General features: G+C 41.7%; 1 protein-coding gene across 3 annotated transcripts in view; it reads left to right on the forward strand.

Annotated features, from left to right (window-relative positions):
* Positions 1-2,271: 2,271 nt before the first annotated feature.
* The window catches only part of LOC126571592 (tyrosine-protein phosphatase Lar), a 201,943-nt gene continuing 180,862 nt past the window's right edge, over positions 2,272-23,352 (forward strand). For all 3 annotated transcript variants that reach the window (XM_050230241.1, XM_050230242.1, XM_050230243.1), the window contains exons 1-2: positions 2,272-2,725; positions 19,644-19,682. The gene's annotated coding sequence lies outside the window, so the exon portion shown is untranslated. The remainder of the gene's footprint in view (positions 2,726-19,643; positions 19,683-23,352) is intronic.

Genomic DNA, 23,352 nt, shown 5'->3' on the forward strand with positions numbered 1-23,352 from the left:
CAGATAGTATTGCAACGGAGCAAGATAAATGATGTTTTGTATTGAGATTTTGATAAATGAGCCGAGCTGTTGTGTTTTTTCGTGTTTCTTTTTATAGAACTCTGGTCGGTGGTTTTCGCTTCGAATGACACTTACCAGAAACGAGTGTTCGTTCAATTAGCTCAGTAAAGAAGTAGTATGCCCAGGCATGCGTGAATGACGAAGACGTCTAACATCGAGCAAGTGGGTTTTATAAATGACTGGGGTTCTGTCATCTATTGTGTTAACGATTGGGTTGTGAATAAGGGCGTAAGGTGAATGTTCTATATTCATCGATTCAGGGATTAAGGCGAATTGCAATCGATCGTTTGGGTTTCGTTTGGGATTGTAGAAAAGTTGGAAAACAAAAAAAACGCTTTTCTTAACATTTTTGAATGGATATTGATATTTACTTGAAGCAGAGTGAAATGCAAATGTAGTATATTCAGCGGGAAGTAGTTGTCGAACTCCAAAAGTAAAAGTGCTATTTTATGTTATCGCGCGTTGATGGTTTTAATGGATTTTTCGATCATAGAACAATTACAGTTTCCACAAAGAGTTCAGGCTTGAATGTGTATTTTTGACCTTCTCACCAGTCTCGCCGAATCATTGCCGGGAATGGCTGACATTCAACACAGAAGTCTCGAACGACAGATCGGAACAGAAAATGGACGCTGCTTGTGCCAGCCACTTGTTTGGAAAATGGCGCTTCATCTTCGTCACTCGCCTGCTGGTGATGGCAGGGATTCAACATCCAAATAGCGGATGTTGCATCATCTGGTTTGTCGAGTGGTCTGACGATCATCTTCTAGCACGTTGATGCCTTCGATGCTGATTAAGTTCTCAACTTTCTCATTATCATTCCTGCGGACGGAAAGGATACGAACAATGTGTTCCTCCCTGTGAGCAGGTCCTAGGTCCCGCTCGTGCAGCAGAAGCCATCATTTGGGTTGGTTTGTGGTTCGATAGAGGCTTGCGTGGTCAGGCATTGACACCGGATGCGGCCTTGGATTATAAGGGACAACGCAGGATGACGCAGAGTGGAAGAAAAAAGGTTGCTTCGAATGGAATAAAACGAGCATGGAACGTCTGATCATCAAATAAAGTCTCGTGACGCTGCTAGATTCCTTGTGGAATTCCCGTGCTCTGGAGTGATGCTGCGTGATGGCAGCCGCAAAGGTGCCAGCGTTGGACAGCTTGCGACCGATTTGCCGCTAGCGTCATGACTTTTTTATGTTCCCAGTGCCATCGTAATACACATATCTCTGCAGTGAAAGGGGTGTCGACAGCGTGACATGTTCCAGTCGCAGTTTGCCCCTACGAGGCGTGATTAGTTTTTGCGTAGTCCAGTTTGACATTGATTTGCACGGGTCGACAGCTCTGTTTGTGTTTAACGACAAGAGGCTGGTAGCAACGTTGTCTAATGGCAAGTAAAGCAAGCAGCTCCATAAAGCTGATGGCAAATGTAGGTTGAGCAAGGCCAGACAATACTGTTAACGCGCATAATAATTTCTTCAATTTAACATAATAAGTAATTAAATATATGGTGTTCGTTGTTGTTGTCTAGACAAACGTAGAGAGTTGAATCCAGGATTCTGCATACTATTTGCCAATACAAAGCTTAAGGGAGTAGAAGGGATATATTTGATACGTAATAACTCCATTGCCTACTCCCTAATGTACCAGAAACTTAAAAACATCTGGAGGGTGGCAACATATTTTTAAGTTTCTGGCACATTTAATTAGCCATTTAAATTTCACCTGAACTCCTGAAAATATGGAATTTGGTAGTGAAGTAGATTTTTATTTTTTATGCTTTATGCTCAGTTTTAGGTTATTTAGGCGATGACATAGTGGGCGATCTCGATACGATTGCTGGCAAAATGAAAAAATGTTGCTTTTGAGCCGTTTTGAAACGGATAAAATTCGAATTTGAAACCGCGCAAATAGCAAGCAAATAAATTATACCGCCCGTGGTATCAAGCAAGCGGTTGGATATTTATACACCCCATTCGAATACTCTCCACAGCAAAGAGATTTATTTCTCTGAAATATCACTCTATTTAAGCGTTTTATCAAATTGCATCAGTAAAAGAGGGACTGAACAATAAAGCTATTGAAAACGCTGAAGATAATGTGGTACAGCGCGCTGTTAAAATGATTTTAAAAACCCATGTTGTTTTCAACTTGTTATCATAAACTCATCGTGCTGTCAAATCTCGTCGCCAAACGTCAAACGGTGTTTTTCTCGGACGCTGTGCAAATAATCGGGAAAACCTCTGAAAATTTCCAAATTTCCGCCTCTTCGGGCGCACAGAATGCAGTGAAATGTGTGAATTCCCGTGTGGCAACTCGTTTACGGCAAAAAGTGTGTGAACAAGTTTCGTTCGGTGCAGTTTTGTGGTGTTGAATCGGGATGTTGTGGAGAAAAGAATCAGCTGCCTCCCGTTTCGGTGCAGATTGTGACGGTATTTAGTGCCCGCGGAGTGCGGTGGGCCGGGGGTGGTGTACACAAATTTGTGTACGGAGTAAAGTATCGATTTTTCCATCGTTCGCTCCCTTCGCCGGATGCGGTCGTTCCGCTTATCGCCGTGAGTCTACATTAAAAAAAACACCCAGAAACGCACGGTGGTTTACACGAAAGCAAATCTAATATTTTGTACAAGCCGGTCTAACTCTACCAAAATGCTAATTATCACAACTGCTGGTGAGTATTTTCTGGATTGTCTTCAAAACTGTACAAACTAGGATTTTAGGATTTCAGTCGCTTTTGCGCCCATTTTCGACAGAACCAATGCTCAAAATCGAAATTTATTTACTAGGGTGAGACGCGTGGGTGTTGGAATGATGGGTACCACCCTTCCGGGGTGGGAGAAGGGAGGGTGGATTTAATCTTAAGATTGTTCATGGGAGTTGTAGAATTAGTATAATTTTCATTACTCTGTTTTGTCTGGTTAAATTTGCGTTTTTGGGCTTCATTCCAGCGAAGGAACGCACTCAGAAGGACGGTGCCGATTTAATTTATAATATTATCCGGGTGTAATGTGCATCTAGACAATATAATTATTAATACCAAAGGCCGTTCGAAACCAAGTCCGTGACTCTAGGGTGGGTTGTAGATAGTCGCTCAAATTCAATTCAACAGTTGACCGCCTATTTCTCTAAGATATACTAATCATTCAATTCATTTTACGATATCTGTTAGTAACAACAGTTGAATGCGTTTCATTTATTGATCAGACTCTAGAAGCGTAGACTGAATGACAATACGTCTATAGGGTCATCTTAGCATGCATCGAACGGATAAATTCATTTTCCTTGGCACGGATGGTAAAAAAACACGTTAATTATGGCCAAAAATAACCTTATTTTTTAACCGGTTGTTTTAAAGAAATCTTATTGCCTTACTTATCAAGCGCTACAACTGAATTTGTATCATTTCTCTTTTTTTATATTTTTTTCCCTTCGATATTGAATGAAAGCTTCACATTGGTATCGTATTAACTTTCATCTAAATTTTTAAAGAAAAAAACATGCCTTGAAGTTAGGTCTCTATCCTAAGATATTGAAGAGCGTCGGTATAAGGGCTTTTCGGCCTGAAAGCCAACGGTCTGCGAGTGTAAAGGAATGCAATATCCCACATCAACCTTTCAACAACATGTTCAAAAACAGTCAGCAGTCACAGAACCACGGATGTAAAAAGGCTGACTTTACGTTTATGCAAATCTTTTCAATTCCACCTCGCAGTTGAGAAATATCCTTCGGCACGTGTCGCCTTCCTTACTTGCTCATTATTTTACTTCTTCGTTCGTTCCTCTGGCACGCGGAAGAGTACATAATTTTTCCATCTTGCCACCCTGATTCGGTTGTTGGGTGTAATGTTTGGATCGACCGGTGAAGCGTAGCCGCCAATTGTACAGCCACCGAGTCGTTATTACGGCTGAATCGAGAGCCTGCCAAGAACTGCTTCGTCCGCGGCAAGCGTTCGCGAAGGAAATCTTCTCCATTTCCCATCACCAATGTTGAGAGTTTTTCCCCTCGGGTGACAATAATTGCGCGGCTCCCGGGTGAGGTGTAAAGTGGTGGCCCAGAAGTGATCTGAATATAAAAACCACTGTTTTATGCTTGGTGCCTGTGCCAGCAGTCGATAGCAGACATGCTCAGTCTCACTGATTGTAACACGAGATCTGATCGACGGCGAATAAGAGGTGCTCTTCTTTAGCTTTATTCTTCGGAAATGAATTTCGACGAAAGCAAGCTCATAGATAACGTTGAGCTCTCTTAAAACCAAGCATCATGATATCTAGAATAAGACGCAAGGTCTGCGTGACGCATCATATCGTACGAGAGCGATCGCGAAACGAGTCGAGGGAAACTGTGGGTACTTCATAGGGTGAAACCACACAATCGCCATCCTCTGTGGAAGTGGACTTCTCAATAAGTGGTAGCAGTGACTAGAAGTGGTTACAAGAACTTGGTCACGTGCCGGGGAGCATGGGATGCCTTTGTTTCGCATCTGGAAAGCGTTCTTCGGCGCCCGACTTTCAAACGAATGCAGTATTCCGGGCATACTTCGGGCGCAACGATCGATCCGCTTTACATTTCTTTTATATTCGTTCTTTCTAGGAATGCCTTTTTTTCCTTCGTTTTTGCTTCTTTCTACGCTCGCTTGAATGTTCGACACGATCAGTAAAAGCACAGCAGACCGCCCAGACCTGTGGCGTACAGGAGCAATACTAATTTCATTTAATATTGTCCTTTCCGCGGTAAGCCCCCTACTGGACGCGGGTGTCCCGGCTTCGATTCAATGGATAGAGCGGAACGGAATTTTCAATTAAATGGATGTGAATTCTAATTCAACAAATTAGTACTTACAATTCGATCATCGTGCTTCCCTTACGAAAGGTTGTTGGACCGGTGTTCGTAGGCGGAATTTTGAATGATGGTCCACTGCCGCACGGTGGTTTCTTCTGAACAAGGTGCTTTTCGTTGTGCTATCGCTTGGTATGAGAGTTTTTCATTTTCACGATTTTTCCTTAAGAAAAGGAATGTAGAGAGTGTCACTAGATTTTGCTCCATAGGGCATGTACTTTGTGTAAGCTAACACAGTACGGTAGACAACATAATCAAGAAACGTTATGCAAGGATAGTTCAAAAGAAATAGAAATGTAAAAGGATAAAGAGAATCGTAAACTGCAAAAAACAGTTAAATGGTAGCATCTGATTTAGTTTCCACTAAATTATTGAGTTCGTTCAATTATCAGTGAGTTGATAAATAGAATGAGAGTTTTGCTGTGCTGTGAAGATGTTGTCAAATTCTTCCATTCCAAATTGCTCCCTAATATCCCCATTTTATTTTTTTTTCCATGGCACTTAAAGCCTATACAAGATAATCCCATAGATATAATGAAAAATAGCTGAATATCATTTGCATATCATGCGCTTTGAATTATTGGGGCTGAGAAATAAGAAAGTTTGTATCCTAGTATTGGAAACGATGAAAACCAACATCTTTAAAAGCTTAAGCTTTTTTTCAATATCATTTACAAAATTTGGATTTACGGTTCGATCGGATTTGGTGGAATTTTTCCCTTAACTCAGTATGGCGTGTATCCAAATTTTGCTTAGAAACTTCCTCTTAAAAAAAATTTAAAAAAAAACCTCGTCAATGCACAGCAGCTTTGGGTAAACTTTCTTCCGTTGGGCAAATTTTATTGTATAAGTTCATGCAAAACGTCAATATGATGAGCCAGCCCAACAGTCTTATTTCGTTTACTGTCAACAGGTACATCATTTGTACCTATTTTGCTATCGCTTTTTTTTTCAATACATCGCATTCAAGATAACCCATTTCTTTAATGTGCTCGCGGATGACATTATTCGTTGTGACGCAAAGCTCGTTCATTTCCCGCAATGGCGCTTATTGAAATGGTTCGGAAAAATCGGTCACCATTCTCCTGACGGTGGCAAAGAGAGGGCCAATCCGGAATACGACTTAGGGATCGTTTCTTCTTTTTTTCAATCACGCACATTTTTATCACTCTTCTGTTTATGGTGTGAAATACGATTTTATAGCCGCACCGTTTTCATTCTTTTGTGCGCTGTGCAGCATCCTTTTCGTGCGAGTGAGGGAACGCTGAAGCGTTAAAGATGGTTGATCATCGGTGGTTTCGCTGCGAATGGCGATGGGTCCGGGTTCAGCCAAGATGGATGGCACTGCCAGGCGTTTCGTTAGCGTTTGTTTTTATCCACCTCGAGGGGTTTTCCACCCCTACACCTCCATTTCCCGTTCCACTCGGGTTTGAGGAGATTCCAGAAGGGCTTCTCGAGGAAAACGTTTGCGGCTGAAATTTTTCATTTTTGTCGTTTCATTTTCTTCTGTGAGTGCTTTTTTTCTTTTCTTTTTTCCCCTTTTTTGTGTGAATAGATTGCCGGAGGTACTCCCAGTTATGAAACGAAGTCAGGAAATGAGCCAAGAAATCCACTTTAGCGTATACAGTAGCCATGCTGGGCCTGGTGGTGATCAGTGGCCGTTGTGCGGTATGTTTGAGTAAATAATCACAGTCCAACCGTTTCGGTGGCGGGCATTGAATTTACTGTGTTCACGCTTATGCTTGAATGTTCATTTTATATTACAATGGGATGACTCGAACGCAAACTCAGCATGTCGTGATCGCTATACGGTCGTGATGGTTTTTCCAAGCGCCTTGCGATCAAGAGGAAAGGGACAACATATGTAATGTAATAATTCTAACTCGCTTCCCGTGATGATGAGAGATAGGCACAATGGTATTCCACTCGAGGTTGCGAGTAATGGGACACGTGCACGGTGCTGGCGGCATCGTCTGCGTCTGCTGGAGCCCCAGCTGATCTCCCGAATCGGTGTTGCTGGCGTAAGAAAGGGCATGTTGCGTTTAGATCGTTTTTATTTATTTGTACGCCTTTTGTTTAAACGGACGCCATTTGTTTCACCTCGGAAACGGAGAAGCGTAGGGTCAAAGTTAGAATGTAACCGCCCGTCCATGATGCTGGTCGCTTGTGGGTTTCGCTGAAGTAAGTAAACCGTTTACATACGAGAATTTATCGGTTGCTTCGCTTTGCTGGTGCGTACTAGTAAAATAATATGAACTTTTCTTTTAATTTGGACGTAGGCTTAGGATTCGTTCTCTCTCTCTCTTTTTGGCTTGTATTGGATTTATGGGATTCTGAGCCTTGAGAAGTTGCAATGAGTTGAAACGAAGTTTCACTTTGCATGTCTTTACATCACGATTGGTAATTAGCATAATGTTGTTCTGGCAATGAAGGCGGATAACAATTATTAAAATTCGCACGATGCTGGAGGACTGGAGAATTTAGAAATTTAAGTTATTGCATAGATTCGTTTAGTGAATTTCCATGGAATATTTAAATCGCAAAACCTCACGTTCTCCAAAGGTTTACACTTTTGCTGGTGAGATAAATGTTGTGTATCAGTGAAGCTTTGGTAAGTGGTCAAAGGTGGTATAAGTTCGTTCTTACCCATCCAGCTGGATGTTACCCGTGCTAGTAAGCATAGCTTAATTGCTATATTATGACTGAATTATTTGCAATCAAACAATGACGTTTCCACTATGGTACATATAAACAGACACTTTTCTCACCGGAACCATGCCATTATAACACCTTGTTGGATTTTAGAGCCATTTGTGCTACTAACGAGGCCAGTGCCTCGTTTTTCGGCGAAGAACACACATTTATCAACCGCTGATCCCCAGGAAATTGACAACAGGCTTGCGCTGCTTGGTCTTACGGGATAAAGTGGGTTCTTGGGCGATGTTGGTCACCATCACTGTAGTTGCTGCATGGTAGAGTTACGCTATCATCGGAACCGACCGGCTTTGTGACAAGTCCTGTTCTGTACCGTTTGCTAAACAACTTTAGCGACATAAATGCCTTCTTCACAATAGTCCTATGTCAAACAATCAAACTCGGTTGCGTTATTAATTTTTTGGCAGGTATGAAGATGATTCGAATCGTGCTCGACAGCGACTCGTGCTGGCAACAAATTACAAACATTCTGTTATGTGCGACTATCTTCTCGCTCGGAAAAGAATGCGGACAAGTTGGATATAAAATGCTTGAAATGCTTCATTCAAAAATCGGTATGCCGTCGGCGTTCTGCGCCTGCAGGACATACGCGCCCAGCACCCATTTTCGCTTGGTAGTGGTTTGTGAAAGGTTTCCATTTCGTTGGCTTGGTTGGTTCGCCTGCGTTCCGCTTATAGCACAATATGCGTAGGACTAGCCGTGTGCGTTCCAGCTTCTACTATGACTAGCTTAGCGATAGATGCTGACTGACTGCCAGTCTAACTGTCATTTGGTGTGACAGAAATGGCCGGACCGCTTGAGAGATACGCTCTGTTCCACACCATTTCCTCGGAACGAGGCCAAAGGCCGCACATTTTGTAGAATAGCCGAAGCTGCTCACCAACGAAGAAGGCAACGCCTCTTATCCAACTCTTCTTCGACCTCGAGCACGGCGATGGCATTCCTTCGCCGTTGGTTGGCGTCCTTCTCGCCAGGATCCTGCCATCTTCCAAAAAGATAGAGCAACATAGGTAGATCGGCGAGAAGTCTGGCCAAAAAAGAAAAAGTAAGGAAAACGCGCCTCTTATCCCCGGCGGGTAAATATTTTGTGTCCCTATTTGATGGTTTACATTATTAGTCGGACGCAGCTCCTCTTAGCTGGTGGTGTTGGTTCGGTAGACTGTCGACAAACTTCATATCGTCGTCTTTGGCCGACGGTCTTGGACGTCTCTTATGTAATTCGCCAGGCAGTGGTGTCGGCGTTATTCCGGAACTAGGGCAGGAGTAGAAGCTGGAGTAGTTCCACTGTGTGACATAGGGGCGCCCGGTGTGTGTCCCATATCTGACCATAACGGTTTGGGGACTATGATAGCGTTCCCACGCTCAGACCTCCACTGTTGCACTGTAGCGTACCTTTTCTTCCATGCGTGTTTGGTCTGCTTCAGCGGAGCAGAGCAAAAGTTATTTGGGTGCCTACCACAAGAAGAGTGGCTCTGTACTGGACTAGCTAGTGGAAAGCTCAACTTTGTACAACTCAACATCCACCGATCAACGACAGAGAATGTTCGTTCTGGCCATTCGGCTGGGCGTTTACCTGGAAAATTGGTGCCAAAAACAGTCCGGCAGCAACGGTGTGGTAGCTTCACAGCATTTTGGATTCGCTTTCAACGATGGGGAGTTGCTATGGGATTTTGGCAGTTTCGGATAAGAGTCTGCACCTTTTCTTCGTTATTTGAACTTATTATTGTTGATGATGTTTTTAGGGTTCTACACGGCAGTTGAGGCTTGGGTTGATGGTTCGGCGATGAAAACATGACCCTTGGGCTTCTTCTCGGATGTAGCTGGTTGCGTGTTGGTGCTCCGGGTTAGGTTTGTTGGAATAGGGAATTAATCTGTGTTGAACCTTTAATGCATCTGGTTTCTATGTGAAAGTGGAGTCTGTTCGATTCGCTTTCTGTGTGGCTTTATGGGTTTAGAATAGTTCTGTGTTGGTTAGGTCCAATAATCGCCCTGTTAGCCTAGATGATTCTAGCACACAACATACATATGAAAATAAATGCTTGTGGGTTTTTTAGCGTAAGTTTGTGTTGTGCTAAATATTTTTAGAAATGTTTGATTGATAGACGGTTCGCTTGAGAACGGCAGTAAGAACATCAGATATCCTGGTCTCCATTTCGAGAAAGATCCCTACATGCGCCTCCATCATTGTTCTCAGTCTGAACAGTATGACCATCGATTTCGATTATTCACTCGCTTTCTAATCAGTCATTGTCTTGAAAATGGCAAATTTAATTTCAGTTGGCCGATTTTGTTTTCACTGAAGTATCAATTTTCAGGATTAAATATTTCATAGTCAATAAATTATTAGTGCTAGTATATTGCTCAAGAATTGCGAGAAAGGGAAACAGTTTTAATTAATGCTTTGTCTAAAATGAAAATATTGAAAATGTGCTTATGTAAAATAGCGACTATAAATAATTATACGCTCTGTATGAGATCATTTCAATGATATAAAGGATATGGTTAGTCAAATATGTCACTGACTGTTTAGACAACAAAAAGATATGTTTGACACGCGAGCACGAACTGGCCTTTTTTCATTATGTAAGTAAGGATCAGGGCATCATGTGCAGTTGGTTTCCAAAGCCTATCCCACTTGTAACAACTATCTATGTATTATCTATTTCGGGGCGATTCACAATCCTTTCCGCACAAATACATGAAATGAACAAAATTTCTGCATTTCTTGTTCATTGCAAGCGCCCTCGTCCACATCAATTTTACTAGGTCGCTGCAGTTGGTTTTCACTGACCAAGTCTAGTCGATTGTGCAAGCGCAGCCATCGTAATCACATTCGAGCCATAAATTATAATACTAACCGGTGTGGGGTAGACTAATAAATATCTTTGCTGCATATCTAATGCCACATCCATGCGCTTCAGCGAGCAAGGAAATGTCCGTAAGAAAGTGGATCCCTCTCTCGCTGCGAGCGTTAACGAACTTTGTGGACCAACGATGGACAGCTAGCTTGCTGCTTCTTGCTGGAGCGGACATGATAGGAAAAAGAGATGCATTACTTTCTCACCACTCCTACCGGTGATAAGCGGGCAATGGCGCCGGAAGGTGAAAGAAACCCAATTTTCCCCGATTACATATCGCCTTATGACGTTTACGGAATGCAGTAGCCGGAAGTCACAGTTATCCTTGTTACCTCCCGACAACCATTTCCGCTCCTTTTCCAAACTAGATGATACTGCAGAAGGAGTGAACATTGTAATTCAAAGCGAGGAATCCATTCTTTGGTTTCCTTTTTCTGTCTATTCGTTCCACGGATCATACAAATGATTGACAAACGATGACGAGTATCTCAAACCATGGTTGATGACGGTTTTAATGTGTAGTGTAATGATTTTGCCTTTCCGGATCGTTTGAGACTTTACTTTTTGTTTTCACCAAAAATATAATAAAGAGTTTTTTTTAGGTATTTCATCCATCGTTTCTCCTGTGAGCCACGGTAATCATGATTTGATGGTCTTAAGGGGATTAGTTTCAGATCCCCGACAGACTCGAAATCGACGAGCGATTGGTGCGCATTGAATAACGTTAGTGCTTTTATTGTGTTTGAACCAGTGATAGGATATTTACGGATATATCGGATTACTGTCAGTGGTTTGTGAAGATCTGGCCTATCGAGGGTTCACAGTGCCAACTGAATAATTTCAATTGGGCTCAAAGCATGGACAATGCTCACTTTTGATTGTTTCTTTCCGTTAAGGATGGTTAAGGGATTCTGTCAGTGAGTAGCAGGAATACAGTCGCTTCCTAGTGATAGTAGTACGCTTCCTTCTGATTCAGTCCTGACAATTCAAATTCGCCCAATACGTTTTGTTACTTCGACTACCAAAAATACCACGATTGGTTGAGTTGTATTGTCTTTCATTTCATTTGGATTTCCGATTTTCACAAAGTAATGCTTGCTTGCTTTACTCGCACCTGGCATACGTGTCTGTTCAAGGCACATTATTTGTACTTTGCGTCCTGAATTTCAATCACGTTGCAAAAAAACTAATTATGTACCAATTCTTTTCTTACCCATACTTTCACGCTAACAGGATCGAACGTTTGGGTAGGACTCTTTCCTATACACTTATTGCCTTTTTCTATGTACCGATTGCGACATACGGTTGTCTATGTACCGATATAGCGATGTTTATTATTTTTGAAATTATTAACTAATGTATGAAATTTTGTCGGTTTCTAATTAAATGACTAACGGTCAACTAAGGAATATGAAAGACTACTGTATTATTAAGATACAAGTTTCAATTTCATCCGCTCTTTACTATCATGTCTTTAATGGGATAATATTTGCTTAACTGTCAGTGACGGATGATAGTAAGAAAAGTGCCACGTTTTAAGCAAACCACAACCAGTCTGTTATCCGGTTAACCGGAAATGCATCTCATTATCGTCGCATTTTTCCTTATTCACAGGACGCAAGAGAAATTAGCTGAAAGAATGTTTCCTTCCTAAACACACCCCATTCATTATGCTGCGCGATTGTCTTGCGGTGCTAATCTGGGCGATGATAAACCATCGGAGAAGCTTTCCCGGTCCCCGTCTCCTCTATGGTACTTCACATCGTTTCCAAGTTCGCGTCAGTCGATGCAAGGTGACAGAGATGGAAAGGCGAAGGAAGAAAGGCGAAACATATTTTCCCCATTAATCATCTCACTGTTCCCGGATGATCATCCTGAGCGTGCTTTTTTCCCTTCGTCTAGCGATAGCGCAAGTCTGACTTCGTGGAGCTGACGGCAACTGTGGGTTCTCTTGGTTCGCGCACCACTCTTTGCACCATTATTTTGATCATATTTTTACCCACCAATGTTCCTGGATGCTCTGCAATGGCAGATAAATTGTCTAGCCACACGTTATCAACTGTTGTCGTTTACTGAAAGAGAGGGATGCTAGGGGAAAATATTTCGTAATTTATGAGTGGTAATTGCTAAACCATGATGACAAAATGGAATGCCAATTTCGGTTTGTCGCCTTTTCGCTGATCCTGTGGTGGGAACGAGCAGATAATTTTTTTTCTATTTTTAATATTCATTGGTTATTATTTTCCATTTCGACGTGACACAGTATCGGAACAGAAAACCTTGCAGGCTGGACGATGATCTGTAAACAATCAGAAACAAGATGAAAGTGCACAGAAAGTACGAATTTTCCATCTCCTCTTCGTACCAGTTGACGCATGTACCAGCCGATAAGCTTCCAGACAATTTCATATGGTCTGTTGTTGACTCAACGATGTCAAACGATGAAGGACATTGGAACATATCTGCGCTGGAAAGTCGATTTTAATTTTTCCGTTTGTGGGTAAGATACCTTCCTCTATGTCTATCCTGTATCTGAGATGATACAATAGCAAAGATATGTTTTGTCGTCGCTTTAGTGAAATCCATTGACACAGCTAGTTACTAGATCAGAGTTGGTTTGATAGAAATGACCTTAATGTTAATAGTGTTGACATGGTGTTAATATACTGTAAAGCATCCAATTGTATCTTTCCATTGTTGACGATTGCCGGATATTCGATTGTTAAACCAACACACTGATTGTCTTTACTTGCGACATAATTACAATTCTATATGAATGGAAATGTTAGAATGAACGTTGAATAGACACTATAAAAGTCAGAGGAATATAGCCACCAATCGATTCAGGATGCGCGCATCGAAGCGAAGTGAATGTGTTTATGGCGGCGTGTAATACTATTACCCTAGAACAGAAATATGTTATGCCTTTGACCGCAAATCGATCTACCTGTTTCAATCGAAAGTGTAATCAGCTGTGGTTTGAGTGGTTGATGTGGCTATCGCAGTGTCGCTTAAGCGGGTGCCTGGTGTATGAGTGTGGCTTACCACACCTAATTACGCGAGCTTCACTGCATAACTGCATCTGCCCTGCAGCCGACGGTATACAGAGAGAACGTAGTGAATCGGGTGCCTATGAGTAATCAGTAATTTGGGTCAATTTTTGATAATCGAAACTCAGCTATGACCGATGGAACCTTGCGTACCTTGCTGTCAATTGCTGATGTTATTTAATCACCTTAAAAAGAATTAGCTCGTAAGATCAACGCGATGAGATGAACTAATTGACGAATGATTACACAAAGTTTGATGGTAATGCAACTACACCCAGCGAAATTAAAATAGCACCACCCAGTTTTTTACTTATAAAAAGACGAATAATTAAGTTTCAATCAAATGTTTTCTGCTACATGTGCTAAAAACTGTTACGGATTAAACTAGCATGAGTTTGTTTTGTTTGGTTTAGCCGTTTTTTGGAAAATCCTGGAAAACTAAAAAAAGGGTGCGAAATAAAAATAGCACCACTTATGATTTTCAACAAAATCCATCTGTATTTCTCAAAATTCATCATGCTTTTGGCATTTGTTCATGAACTAACTGATTTCAATTAAACAGCTGATTGCAATTAAATGCGATTTCAGCAATTAAACCAATGTTTCGAGACAAAAAAATCAGAGTTTCAAGCATTAGATGACTGATTTGCTCTTAGCGCTCCAGAACTCGACATTTCAGCCTGTTTACACATTCAAATTGCTTTCTGTTTTCATAAACACGACGTGTAAGCATATACCAAAGGTTTTCTATGTGATTCAGATCCGGAAAACGGGTTGACTATTCGATAACTTCTATATTTTTATCAGCAAACCACGTTTTGTGCGTTGTGAATGAAGAGTTGCAGCATTATCTTGTTGAAAAACAAAGTCTTGACCCATCAATGATGATTCAAAAGTATCTCTAACATGTGTACATAATCCTCAAACTGCATTTTTATTGTTCCTTAAGCCAACGGATGCTTACTTGAGGCGGAAAAAGTTTTCCTATATTTTCAATGTTTGAGCGGCCAAGTTCCTGCCCATCTCTAAATCTAGTCATTGCGCAAATCGAGCTAGTAGTATTGTAAGTCATCTAAACCATCAAGGATGACCTTTTTTAATCTAAAATGATCGAGTTATTCCATTCTTCGGACGGGAAATGTGATTTTTCGCGAAGCTCAAATAATACACTTTATGTAGCTTAGTTAGTTTGTGTCCTCCAAGTCTTTTGAGTAACTCCATGTGCTCACTACCTGTCAGCATTTGTTGTACGTGACGTGTAGTCATTGTAAGATCCAATTTTGCGCGGATTTATGATGTTGATCTTTTCTCATTCACTAAAATCTGTAGCATTGTCCTGTTATGCTTTGCGGAAACCCCACTTTTCTCCCCACAATTCTCGATAGGATCAAGTTTATCGCTATTTTTCAACATTTTTCCATCAGCTGTGTATGCTTAATGAAGTATTTGAACCATTTTTCTGTTAGATAAGCTCGCTGATTATAATAGGTTATAATTTTTACCTTTTCCCTTTTACCCTTTATAGTTAGGTGGTCTGATGGAGTCATAGGAACTAAATCAAAAGGAAAAAAAAAATGATTTCACTGCTAATTGCACGTACTTAGAGTCCTCTTTCATAGTCCTGAAAACCAAAACATAGTTCTTTAAAATGAGCGAAAAAAGTAAAATTAACCTGAGGTGGTGCTATTTTTATTTCGCACTTTTTTTTTATTAAAAATTGAGTTTTAATGTTCATACTTAAAAAAAATATCCCATATAGCAGTTCAAAACATCGATAGTGAGCTCACGAATAAAATTAACATAGAGACTGGCATTGTTTCTAAGATTTTTGGAAAAAATACTGCCGAAAAACATGGTGGTGCTATTTTAATTTCGCGCAGTGTATCATGACGTATGTTTATATTTAGGTCTATCCTGGCCTTGAACCAATTTGATTTACTTGTTTTATTGAATTTTCTAGTAGATCACTCCTGACAAGTTTCGCTAGATCATCTTCCACCTACACTTTTCGTGTGAGATTCCAGTTAGTATTTATCTCTTTATATATTTGTAAAGCTTAATTTATTTGCAACAGTTGTATTTAACAGTCGTTTGTTAATTTTACAAATGGTTTCGATTACGTTATTTGTGTCAATAGACTTGCCAGAATTAAGAGATGCCATGAATTGAAGGTTTTTTTTTTAGTCACGTGTATGTTGTTCTGGCTATCATCTCGTCAGTAGGAAAGCAGAAGGTTGTTGAGGCATTGTTGTTTTTAGAATTGGGCTCCTAACAGATCGGTATACCGTTTTTGGTTCATTTTGTGTACATTGAGCTATATGAGCAATTACCAATGGACAAATCTGGTTGTATGGCAATTTAATATAAATTGTAAATGCAGACATTTCATCTGTCCTAGGAGTAGATATCGCATTTCATAAAATCTGAACGTGATGTGGGAGGATCTATTGCTTTGCTGACAGTGATTTTGTGCAGAATATTATATTTACATAATAGTTACACATTTTAATGGTTCCAAGCTGCTTTGTAGGGTATTATTTGGTCACAAAATCAATTTTTTCGAATTCATTCTACTCTGCCTTCGTTTTCCTGTCGGATGGAAATTTGTGTACGAACCAAATCAGTTCAAAGGGCAAAGTCTTCTACAGGTAGAAGCGAATTACCTAGCTACTCATAGCAAAATCGTGAGCAATTCTCAGATATTCTGTGCTTTAGTGAATTCAACTGGACCACCTCATCGTCCCGGTAGTGCAGCAAGGGCACTAGCCTTCGGTGCCTTCTTTCCGTTTCTGGAACCACGCAATAGTAGTTTGTACGAGGATTCCGCGGCCACTGATGTACACATGGAAAGAGACTAGCGAGACTTCGCTCACACCCCTGCCCGGCCGGCCACGTGGTAATGTTAGAAACTAGTGCGCTGTGCTGGTACATGGTCGGTCATGGCATGATGCCCTAAGTGCTTGAACGTTTCGATGCAGCACAGAGAGCAGCAGCATACAGATTGAATTAAGTTTTAATTAAAATTTTAATGTAATTATCGGATTAAATGGGTTTCAGTCCGAACTGTTTTCGATCCCAACGAGGTGCTGGTTCGCTGGTCTGCCGTGTCTGTCCGCCGTCTCTAACTCTGCGGATCCCATTGGTGTGCGGTGCGTTTGTTGACACACTCGCTGCCTAAAGGTGCTGGGCAGCAGCTTAGTCGTGTGCGCTACCATGGTCGGCACTTTACCCCCCGGAGCAAAAGCACATATTCCCACCGAATCGCGACACTTGCTGGTGCCTCTTCCGATTGTGCCAGCGCTTGATAGTGTTGCTAGATTGTAGGTTTATCCTCGGTCGCCGCCGTTCGTTCGTTGGGAAGGATTGGTAAGCAAGCCTTTATCCTGTCGCGTATGCTGTATCCGATTGTTCCCTGCGCTTGTGTCTGGAGGAGTGTCGTTGCCTATGACATTCCCATTGCGCTTTAGTACGACGAGGGTCACTATATGGCCTTAAGTCTCATCCGTTGGGCAATTTCACGGAATTATCAACACCAGCGGAAAATGAGTACTCTAGTCGCAAACGGAGAGTTTGGCGGGACATGTGTTAACATCTAATAAATTATGATTCGTTGCTTGCAATGTTTAAATCATCCCAATATAGGTTTCCGACCACAGTTACAAGATAATATGTTAAGGAGATGCACGTTCTCCGCGGCGTTTTCATTTAATCATTCTCATAAGTGGCCCCTATGATTCTTGTCGTATGTTGAGTCATATTGGCATATGAAACAATTGTTTTATATGGTATCAATGTTAACCCTCGGTTGGGCACCCGGGTACCCATTTCAAGTTTCAACGAAAAAATGAATGCCTTCCCGTCAATATTTTTTACGAAACTCCGGATCCCCAAAGTACAACTCATTTCAAGCCGAATTGGCGTTGAAATTGTTTTGATAACTCATATGTAAAGGTAATTATGGCCCGATGAAATTAACACCCGCCCAGTGGCACCCGGGTACCCGGGTACCCCACACGTTGGCTATGCACATGGGCTATGTTTATAAACACAAAACATCACTTTTTATCAACATTTATCCATGTTGACGTGTTTATTAATTGTTAATAAGGTAAACTACAACATTTTGTTGAAAATTTCATTACGTTTGAGCTTTTCAACGAGCAATAGGAGAAAAATAATCAACATATTTTGGTGCCTTTTTTGTGCAATTTAAATTATATATAATGTCTCAAACTGATTAAAAATGGTTCGAATAATGTAATTTTCTTAACATATGAGTAAATTATACACTAATCTTCATCAAAAAGGGTTTAGGCGGCATTTTCGTAGACCACAGAGACCAATATACATGGTTGTTCACTTTTTGAATGAGACTAAATTTTTCCTGACGAAACGGTTTGAGATAAGGTATTGAACTGTTTACGCCAACGTAGAAGTAGGATTTAGCTATTCAACGCACTTTATTCCATTCGGCTATGATCAACTGAAAGAAAATGGGACGATTTTTCGTGAAACATGTTTTTAGTTGATGTAACATCGTAGAGCGCCCCCTTTCTATGGACCATTGGTCTGGCGCGGATCATCCGGACCTTCTTCCTGGCGCGGATCATCCGCACAGAGCACGCAAACAGAAATGTATGAGGACTTGATGAATTACTGGCACCAACGGAATGTTTTTCTGTAGGTCCGGATGATCCGCGCCAGGAAGAAGGTCCGGATGATCCGCGACAGACCAGTGGTCCATAGAAAGGAGACATTCTACGGTGTTACATCAACTAAAAACATGGTTCACGAAAAATCGTCCCATTTTCTTTAAGTTGATCATAGCCGAACGAAATAAAGGGCTATTGATAACTAAAACTTTCCTCTACCTTATCGTAAAAATATTAAACACGTTATCTCAAACCGTTTTGTCAGAAAAATCAATTCTCATTACTTTCTGAACCCACCATGTAGCAACTGGTCTGATCTCGTAGCTCAATTGTGCCCAATTAACTCAATTGTTTACGAGTCAAAAGTGCCTTATGACAATTCAAAACTGATTTATTCGAAGAAATCAATAATTCCAATAACATATTTGCTGGAAAATTCGATCACTTTACGATTTTATTGCTTGCTTTACGACGTACGCGGTAGAGAATGACCGTACGAAGCGGTATCAATGCATTGTGTTAATTATTTTTATTGTTTTTATTGGATTTTGTTGTGATTTTTAAACAAAAATACGTTCCGAAGACTCTTAAATTAGTTCTAGAACACCATTTTTATCATAAAACTGATACAAACGATGATACAAGAACATAACAATGCAATGCACATAAGTGGGGTACCCGGGTACCCGGGTGCCCAACGAAGGGGTAAACGCCGGGTGCCCAACCGAGGGTTAAAGTGGTAATTGAAATTACTGGCTTTATTGTTTCCTATGTAATTTATACAATACGAACTAATTGCCAATTGTAGATCCGGATTTTAGTGCACAATAATTTGCTTTCATTGTTCAATGATTCTAGATAGAATGATTCGTACCTCTCCCAGTATTGTCAAGAATGTAGTGTATCAAGAATGGCTAGCAGCGAGTCCTTGAGAAAATGTTCATGATTAAAACTAATTTTATGTAGCATAAAAGTTCGCAAGGACATGTTGCGGCGTCCCTGATTGAGTTGGAGTCGGGCTCCCCTATGAGAGGCGTTCGCTTTCGTTCACTGCGGTGGTGTTGTATATAATCGCCAATTGCGTCGGTGTACATCAAATGCACATAATGGTTACGTCACCAAGCACCAAGAACCTTGCATAGAAGTGCTGGGTCATAGCTGTAGAAATGCCGGATAGATCAAAGGGCGGGGATGGATACTGAAATCGAACCAGGTCATACAGGCTGACCTATTCCAGGAGGGAGTTTTTCACCTTCAAGTGCGATAGAACAAGATCCTTTAATGCGAAACTGCAACTTTGGAAAGATGGACCATTCGTTAGGAGGCGTATCCGAGAGTTAAAGACGAAAAATTCCATTCTTGCGATATGCTCTACGATCTTTTTTATATGTTTGTTCATGCAGCACACCCGTAGCTAATCAGTAGATTTTTTAAGAAATGATGACGATTATGTAACAAAATGTTATTTCTTTTTGCAGTTCGATGCTTAGCGAATCCAAACTCCTAAGCCCCGACAGGTAAGTACGTGCCATTAGTTGTATGTTATTTTAGTTTGGTTGATACGATTATCAATTACAAAATGGTCCACAGTAAACAATTGTTACTGTTGCACTCCGCTAAGAGTGTATTTCACTAGCAATGTTTACGTTACAAATAAATCAATGCAGTGGATTTCACATCTCAATTGATTCGTGTAGTAGCTGAGGGAGAGTAAGCGATATTAAAGGAACGCAAAGTCGAAAGGAACGCGTCATTCGTACTTAATCCATGCAGATTTTGCTCTGGAATCATTTCTGTGATGTTATCATTCTGGTAGCACAGCGGTATCATGCAAGTAAACTGTGGCGTCCTTATCTGCTACTGCGTGTACTATCGGAGCCGCGGGTCTGACTTAATCCATTGCCAGAGGAGTCGTATGAAATGCAGCAAACTGAGATTGTGTCAGAAGAGGCGATAGGTGTCAGAGTAGTGGTAATAGTGACAAAGCGGCCAGTATACGTTTGAATATTGATTGTTAATTAAATCAGAATAATGATTTACAGTAAGCATAGGCGAGTGGCTGTTGCCGAAGCAGATGCCAGATGCGGCTGATACCCGTAACTCGTTGCTCGCGACCGCGACCAGAGAGGAATGGCAAACAGGCAGGAGGACAGGCAGACCGGTTGGTTTTATGCTCACACAACAAGTGAAACTATTCTCGATGATTGGATGCTTGTTCCGACCGGTGATACCACGAAATGGCTTGGCTTTGCATAAATCCTACGACCTCGATGCGCTTTGCGTGCACTACGAACATCGGATGAATGTTGTGCGGTGGCATGGTCACACTACTGTCCCGCGTGGTTGGCAGTTGCTTCTGCACAAAGTAATTAGCGATGTCCCTTGTGGCATTGGTCTTTGGCGATGTATGATTTCGTGTTTTCGGGATACTCATGTTGCTGCCTGGTTTACCGAATTAGAATCATTTCAATCAATTCCATTACACATCCAGCTCTATTTTTTGTACTCTTTGTGTGCACAAATCTGTTTTGCTAGTGATTTGATTTAATTTTTTTTTAATTTCTAGCGACATATAAACGTTTACTAATTCAAAATGTACTTATGCTTTGCGCTTCAACTTCATTCAATAACGCGCACAGCATTAAACGCCATTCACAACTTTTGATTTTACGTATCATGTTCATAAAGCGGAAGAACTTATAAGCGCACGTGATAAACAATGTATTTTCGATTATTCTAAAGTGACAAACGTATGAATCTATTTGGTGAATGTGGTGGATGGTTAGGATCTTAATCTTGAAATTTTGTTCAAAGCAAACGATGCCTTGTTCAACTGACTGCAGCAAAGCGCATCGTCCTTGTAAAGCGTCGTATAAGTCATATTAGAATATATTTGTTTATGTATTTTTTAAGTTAAAAAACAAGCTCTCCGCTCTTCTGTTGAGTTACTATTTATCGATGTTTTGTTTTCTGTGTATCTATTCCTTGAAGCTAACATATCATACAATCAATTTGTAGTCCATTAAACCGCTACTTCCAGCACTTTTTCTAGAATGGTGCTGTTTGTCATTCATCGCGGTTCCTATAGTTGAATGCTGCAGTAATGTGGTGCTGGTTCGACCTGCTGCCAGCGCAATGAAATTTGTCTGAATGCCACACCACCTTGGGCGGCTACTAAATCGAATCAAACGCTCGTTACAGATTGCAAAACGTATTTGCCTGGCCTGAGAGGAGCGGGAGCCAATAACATGCACTCCACTGAACTGTTCCACACACTCGGCACAGCAAATGAGTTGGGCGTGTAGGTAGAGTGTACTTTGTGGTGTCCACTTCGCTTTCTTGTACTATTTGTGCTGCCGTCGGTCGACGACAAGAAGCTTCGGTACTTCCTTACGTCTTCAGTCGAAACTGTTCCTTTCCAATTATGTTTGGCTCGGTTTGGAGGTACCCGACACCGCACGTTAAACAGTGGGAGTAAAAGTTAACTATGCATACATTAGCTCCTGTGTCGTGTCACGTGCCTCGCGCTCCGGCAGAGACCCTCCGTAGCATGGAGTCGGTAGTGGCGGGGGAGCACAGCAAGTTTGCCTTTTCTACTGCGACCGGCGTTGGTGCGGCAGTTGAGAGCTCATGGGGTGCGAAATCGAGTGACGAACTTTTCCAGGACACTAACGGCTTCCAGCTGTGTGCCGTAAGGATCCCTCTTACAGCAGGCTCCGTCGTGGTCAGAGGTTGGAAGTGCATTTATCCTTGCACAGTGTGTTCGCGACTACCTGGGCGGCCTCCTGGACTGGCACCGAAACGCGTACCGTTGTCACCGGGTGTCCCCAGCAGCAGAGACAAAAGTTTATTAAAACAATGTAAAGTTGCACAAATTTATCCTGCACACACCATAGGTTAGCTGGTTAGTGTGCGCCGTGTTAGTGTACCTAGTTAACGAAGAACTCGCTGCTGCTCCTGCTACTGCTGCGGTGCCTGGACGGTGCAGAGAGCTGTGTGCGATCGGGTTAGAGATAGTGTCACGGTAATGTAGAAAGAGCGGGTCCCGTTTCCGTTCGGATGGAAAGCGGTGCTAGTGCGAACGGAACGGAAGTTTAAATGGTCACAGGCCGCAAGAGTTAAGCTTGACAGCGGGAACAAGAAATTGACCTCAACTCTCCGGGATCTCAGCGGCGACGATTGTAGCGGATGGAGCGGTGATAAACAGAGCGGAGGTACTATCTACAGGAAGCTGTGTAGCAGCACGAGCGAGGCCACGGGCCGACAATAGTGGAAGGAGTTGGAGTAATTAAAGTCTTGATTTCGCATTAAAACACTCTGACCCCGGTCGGGCTTCTGCTCGACAAAGTAAGTCAACGCCATGCGGTCGCTTGGACTGTCAGTGCTGCGCACTTTTCATTTTCCGAACATCCGGCCTTGAGACCACCGGATCAGGGGACGCAAGCAGGGCGGGAGCGGTTTCTCGCATCCGATCTACTGCTCAGTCGCAACAGTCTTGATAAGATCGTGTCTGGCGGTTTTGTTAGTTAGGGAAAGTCACGCTTCTAGTGAGCACGTAGGGCACTATTAGTGACACTGGAGCTACATAGAATAGTTTAAAATGTAATTTCTACGAAACGACGTCCCGCGTACACAAGAACGTGTGTACGGGATCAACCAAAGTGTCCATTCGCGAACGTTATGCTAACTGCCTGCTCCTGCATGGCTGCTGCTGCTGCTGCTGCTGAACGTGCATACCATAAACATAATGCAACGTTTGTGCCGCTGAAGTTTCCCCTGATGGAGCAACGATGCGTGTTTTTTTTTTGGGGGCAAACTCGTTTAAATGATGTTCCAGAAACGCGAATAGATGCTCCATTTATACTCTTTATGCTAAGCGTACTAAGCATGCAACTGCCATAACTTCCTGCGCTTGGAGAACGACGGAATATTTAAACTAAATGCCTGATAGTGCTTTTTTGGATATGGTATTTTGCCTTTTTTAGACCACCTTCAAACTATTTTAGTGTGCATACTGATATTTGTTAGTTAAAATACCGATATACCGGAACGCATTCCTGAATCCTCGGTAGATAAATGTTGGCAGAATCGACCGTCAATGAAGGGGAATATTGATGCAATCAACAGTGCAGCGAGGTGCATCTGTCGTGTTCCTGATGAGATCATTAATTGATTCATCTAGTTGTT

This window comes from Anopheles aquasalis, chromosome 2 (genome assembly GCF_943734665.1).
Source record: "Anopheles aquasalis chromosome 2, idAnoAquaMG_Q_19, whole genome shotgun sequence".
Classification (NCBI taxonomy): domain Eukaryota; kingdom Metazoa; phylum Arthropoda; class Insecta; order Diptera; family Culicidae; genus Anopheles; species Anopheles aquasalis.